The sequence below is a fragment of the Cyclopterus lumpus genome, chromosome 25 (assembly GCF_009769545.1).
Source record: "Cyclopterus lumpus isolate fCycLum1 chromosome 25, fCycLum1.pri, whole genome shotgun sequence".
NCBI lineage: Eukaryota > Metazoa > Chordata > Actinopteri > Perciformes > Cyclopteridae > Cyclopterus > Cyclopterus lumpus.
The window spans coordinates 6,463,582-6,469,952 of NC_046990.1; positions in this window are offsets into that span (position 1 = coordinate 6,463,582).

The following is a 6,371-nucleotide window of genomic DNA, read 5'->3' on the forward strand; positions in this document are numbered from 1 at the left end:
TAAGCTCTGAAAATCTCACAGCAGAGCATTTAGCAGCTAAAGTATTTTTTCAGGTGCTGCCGTTGGCCGAACATTCATACAGGTGGACACAAACACATCTTCCAATGGATTCTAACACATTATAAAATAAACTTTAAAAGGCCAAATAAATAAATAAATATGCCTTTTAATGTGTTTTCATTTGAATTCCCTGTGCCTCCTTAATCAATTAAATCAAATGATGGACTCATGAGCAATTTTGAGTGCAGTTTTCTGGAAACAGGAGGCGGATGGCACCACTTCCTAGCTTAAATCACCCCACTTTCCCTTCGGAATAAGTGCTTTCCCATATGGCACTGGCAGTCATTGATATGAATAAAAAATGGCAGGAGATATAGTGAGAGAGAATCTGATCTATTTTGATCAAATTCCAAATTGTAATTTCTTGGATAAAAACTCCTACACATACGACTTGACTGCTGAGCACGCAGCGCACACAGATTGGTGAGGATGAAATTGAATAAACGCCTAAATACAAATAAAAAAATTATGAATTGTGTGGGCACAGCACAGAATTGTGATTGGAAAAATTGATCGCTGAGATGATCACACAAGGATGTCTGAGGGCGCGTCCTCATCAGCGGCCATGGGGAAAGCGGTTATATCAGACTCCCGGCCCAGAGGAGGAACACGGGATCGCAGGATCATCTCAATTTTGTGCCTTTAAGCAGATATTATGTGGTTCGCCCGAGAAGAAAGTGACGAGGAGGATTCACCGGACTCTTTTTCCCATCAAAGCAGATAGTGCGGACAGAACCAATCCATCACTGGAATGAGCTTCAAGCTGATGGGGTTTAGACAGACTGTTAGTTCTCTGGTGTGACACTTTTCTTTTCACCCATTTATCTCGTGATTGTATCATTCATCTTCATTCCATCCTTCCCCTCAAAGATCAGCATTTTCAGTATCGGTGTCAAAAAAAAAAAAGAAACTTTATTTGAAATCCAGGGCCAGCTCTCTTCACATCCCCCTCTCTGGGGTTATTTGTCAGCTGTTCGTTATTGTTCGACACTCTCTGATATCAAAATGTCATTTCCTATTCGGTGCATCTGTGACGTACCCGTGCGTCGTTTAGCCACTCCACCTGTGTGAGCTGAATTGAAGATCAGATCGTCCAGTGTCTGTTGCCTCCTCCCGGCTCTAAACATGGCGACGACGGATGAACCGGCTAACTTTAAGTAAACGTCGCACCATCAGTGTGTCAAGGCCCCGTCCACACTGTGATTTTAAAACGCATATCTTTAAGGCATAGTTTTAGAGCACCATAGTTTTGGGAAGCGATGACGTCGACACCCGCGTTCTCTACTTGATTGGGTCTTGCCAGTCCTGACGTGTCCTTCCCTGATTTGTCACGAGAATGGCGAGTCATGTGATATGCGATTTCAAAGGTTGCCGCGTGGACGGAGATCGTTTTTGGATATAGCCTCAGTTCAAGGCCTAATTGATTCCCTACTACTATTAGAGTTTTGCCATTCAGCATTAATTGTCACTTGGAATCTCAATCTCCATATTTAGGCACAGTTATGTTGCGTCCGCTACATAAATCACCACAAAAAAATACATATAGTTCATTCTTCATGTTTCCGTTAATGAGCAATGTTTAACGTCTGGTGACATGCTCCAAACAAGTAGTGTGCAGTATTTCACCTCTATGTCTGGGTTCATAATATAACATAATCATCAGTTGTGAAAACATTTTTTTTTAAAAGCCAACTACTAACAAACAGCATGGCAAGAAAAGGCAAAGTGCCGTCTTATAATGTTCATGCGTGGTCGTCAGCCTATATTGTGTTTACTGGGCCACTAACTGGACCGTACAGTTAGTGTTTATTGGATTCAATCTAAAGTGGCAGACACCAGAAGATGCCCCGTAGCATCGTCTCGACCTCCCCGCAGCCTGGAGACCACCAGCATGCAACAGAAGGTTTGCTTGATCTGGTGGGTTTCCCCGGGATCAGACCGCCGAGGTTCTTGTCGGCTGATTTCAAGCTAACTGCTAACTGGACTGCTTTCTCACGTCAGTATTTTATTTTATTTAATTTTTACAAGCCCTCTGGGCAACTCTACTTCTTCTTCGTCCTCTCATGTTGGATTGAAGACAGACTGGACGCTGCAGTGACTCGCTACCGCCTCTCCAGGTACAAGTGGTATTACAAGACCGCACGGGCTGGGGCTAGCTGGTTAGCGTGCTCAGTAGACATCTCTGCAATACAACACTGTAACCTCTTCACATTCTGTTGACAATTTTTGTTGAATGTTTTAAACAAAAATTTGCTCCAGATCTTTAACATTGCACCTTTTAATGTTCATGAAAATAAACATTATTACCACAACTGTGTTGTCCTAGCACTGCTACTTCACTTGGCGTCACTCTAAAGCTGGAAACAAAACCCTTGTTCCGCTAAATGTGTTTGGAAAATAAAATAAAAGTCAAACTTATTTCCCTATTAACTGTCCGATTTAAACATCCATGCCAGTGTTTGAACCAAGTTTCACGTATTGTTCTTGCTGTAGTTGTGCACACAGTTTTCTTGTGCAATGATTGATTTTTAGTAACATTTCCGGAGCCGATTTCTTAATTTTTATTTACATCACCTTAACATTTGTTGAACTAGCTTTTTCTTTAGATCAGGGGGATCTTGCATTCTTTTAAGCGGAACGGCTTAGTTTTTTGTTTACGTGCTGGGAGTGTACTCGGTAGAGTGAGGCCCTGGGGGATAAGGGCCGAGTTGGATAAGGGTTCAATCGGATAAGGGCCCAGTTGGATAAGGGTCCAATCGGATAAGGGTCCAATCGGATAAGGGCCCAGTTGGATTCTGCTTAAGGTGCTGGCGCTAGGCCGGGCTTATCAAACGTTAAGGAGGGCCATACAAGCTGCTGAGCTATACTTACCTCGTATCACAGGTGAAACTTCCGACTTACTGCAAGACTCTTCTTTGCTGGTTTAGTATTCAGCCAGAGTGGTGTTGTATAAAAGTGTATAATGTGACTTTGCCCCTATAGAGACTCCTCCCTGTCTCTCACAGGTCAGCGTGGCTCGAGCAGCATTTCAGTCTACCGTGCAAATTCAACGGGTTCAACTTCCCCGCATGCCTCACGGCCACAATGGTGCTCCCTTTTTCATGCTTTTCGCAACTGTGCTCCCTCAGTTTCAAAACTACCAACTTATTGGGTCACATTTCATGCACATTTTACAGTACTGACATTTTAAGACATAATGTGGAACGCTGGGATGTAGGAACGTGACGTAGACTGTGTCCTTTTCTCACCTTCAGTGGTTCAGTGGATTGAATGGTAAAGTTGATGGGATAACCTGTGGATCAAGCTGAGAGTCCAACCCGAAGCCGTCAAATGAACCCAGTGTTGTGAGGATATTTGGGTAAAGCGGGCCATCTATCAAACGCACGGCATCCACTCTGGATTCTAATACACTAAATCAAAAACAGGACGTTGGGAAAGGTGCACTCACTGACGGTCACTCCAATTACCTGCGATGGAAGTGCCTCCTCATGAGCCACTTTTCTATACGAAGCTTCTCGCACATGAATATATGAATCTGAATAAAGAGCCAGCGGGTGGGAGGATGAGGTTATGCTGTCCAGCTTTCATCGGGGAGACTTTGGTCCCAATGTCAGTGTGACAGGAGAGGACGAAGCCCTCATTAGGGGGAGAGACTGGTGCGTCTACATCGAGATTCACATGACCAGTTGCTCCCATCTCAATCAGTCAACCAGTGATCACGGAGCGACACAGTCGGATGACAGCGCTGATGGGCCGATCCACCCTCCACGCTCCAGGCTTTCATGTGGCTGATCGGGGGAACGTGTTATCATTGTTAGCTCCTCCCTTTAATCCCTCTAATTCCTGACTGTATTCCTCCCCTTCTTCACTCATTTGTGTTTGAAAGAGACGAGTGCAAACGCAGGGGACATTTACGTCTGACTCCTTCTAAGAAGGAAAGGTCACGAGTGTTGATTTCTGTTCAGCTCAGTCTGGAAGCACAGTAATTAGAATCACAAAACATCGACTTTCTGATGAAATTATAGATCGATTTAATGAAGAAGAAAAAAAAGTTCTTCCTTTTCATTCATTCTCCATAAGAAACTGAGCTTCTTTACTCACACCGATGAATCTGCAGCCATGTGTTCCGTGAGGCTGCCTGTGAGGTCATTGACCAGCTTAAAAGGTTGACATCCCCTTATGGCTAAAAAATACACTCCCTGAATTCGTTACAGCACCCCAGTAGCACCCCCAAAACACTCAATCTAATATCAGCTCAATTTTCAGTGATGTTAAATCTACAAAAGGAGGCGGTCCTCTTGTGAGTCCACCGACTTTATGGAAGTGCATTAATAAAATCACTACTGAGTGCTTCTTTCAGTTTGCGTTAAGAAATTACAACCACCAATATGTATTCAAATATCCAGTTAAAGAGTCTACAAAATGTTCCTTTCCGAATGCTACATTATTGATGTCCCAGTGGTACAGGTCTGCACTATTAGCTATAGCCATCTGTCATACTTAATGACTCTGAGCTAATGTACTAACTATAGTCATTAAACACGCCGGCTAGAATAATAACTTGATTAATAATGACACCATTTACAAACACAGCAGTGTTTCTATTGGCCAACGAGCACGTCCACTCTGCCAAAGTTGGTCAAAGAAGAAGTCGGAGCTGCGATCCTTCGGGAGCTCGGCGGGCATCGCGCTGAAACTGGAGGAACATGCTGCAATTTGTCCGTGGTATGACCTTCGATTGAAAGTGATCGAAAAACATGAGCGAATACTCGTAGGACGGAAGGAAGAGCCATACCTGAAGCCATGACATCATTCGTTTTACTGTTGGCACCGATGCTGTGACAGTCATGCGTTTTACCCAGAAATTAAAAAGGGCCTGATACCTAGTTCCTCCACACAATATTCAGCTTCCGTTGTCCTTGTTTTGATTTAAAAAAAAGATGAAAAAAAGCACACGATTTCAATGCTTTTATTGTGCCTCCTACCACCCCCCAAAAAGAGTGCAGTACAACCATGGCATTGTGTGAGTTGAGCATTATAGTCGCTGTCTGACCATCAGTAGTTACTTATGGGCACATAAAAGTGGAACGAGACGGCAGCACAGATCAGTAAAAACCGAGCGTGACTCTTTCCCTCGATGCATCCTTGACACATAGCGTGAGCGTGGAAGGTGTGCGTGTGTTTGTGTGTGTGTGTGTGTGTGTGTGTGTGTGTGTGTGTGTGTGTGTGTGTGTGTGTGAGTGTGAAAGGTTATGAGAGACAGAGCCATACAGGGAGGCAGGTGAAAACAGAGTTTATATGGATCCGTCCTGACCTCTGGAGGAGAGAGAAAAAGCAAACAGGGCAGGGTTTATTAGATTACCACTGATCTCTGCTGACGGACTGCCCTTCTGGGCACACAGACACAGTTAAGACATAGACTGATCCTCGGCTCAATACTGCCACCAAGTGGAAAGAAATATGACAAGTTACTCCAACAGCAATGCTTTAATATGCTTAACTGCAGTCCATGTGAGCTACTGCTAAATAACTATTTATAACACTTGGAGATAAAAGAAACACAATGTACAGGCCCATTCACTGATTTAATTAATCATTGATTCAGTCTGACTCTTCAGGAGGAAGAAATGCTGCTTTATTAGGAATGAAAGGGCAACATCAGAACATATGAATAATTCAGTCATGATAGATGTGAGTGACTTGAGCATGTGTCTTGGATAGTTTTACAGTAAAGGCAATATGCAACTCTTAGAAAGGACCTTCACACGCTGGCGAGTTACCAAACATGAAGGACAGTGTTTGCATCACAAATGTAAAAGTGAAGATGTGAGCGCACCAGCATACAGAAACATGTGATGACGTCCCATCATCTGTGATAACACAAATGTGGAGGAGATATGCCCATTTAATTGTCAAATGATCACCCCGTGAGCTGCAAATGACTAATGATGGTCATTATCCATTAACCCGTCAATTATTTATCTTTGTCATGTATCAAACAGTTTTTAAAAGAATTCCTGAAACTCAACATCTTCATGTGTCTTGTTGTGTTCGAGCTATAGTCCAAACCTCGAGGGGATTTACTTTACTATGACATAAGGCAAGAAAAAAGCAGGGCATCCTCACAAGCTGGAACTAGAGGTGATGAACGGCATGAGTTCATAAATGACTCAAATGATTAATCATTCATCAAAAATGTTGCCAATTCATTTCCTGTAGGTCGACTTGACGATTAAACGACTAATCGTTTGAGCTGCCGTCTAAAGAATGTCATATCAGCTTTAAACATAATTTAAAATGTTTTAAAGCAA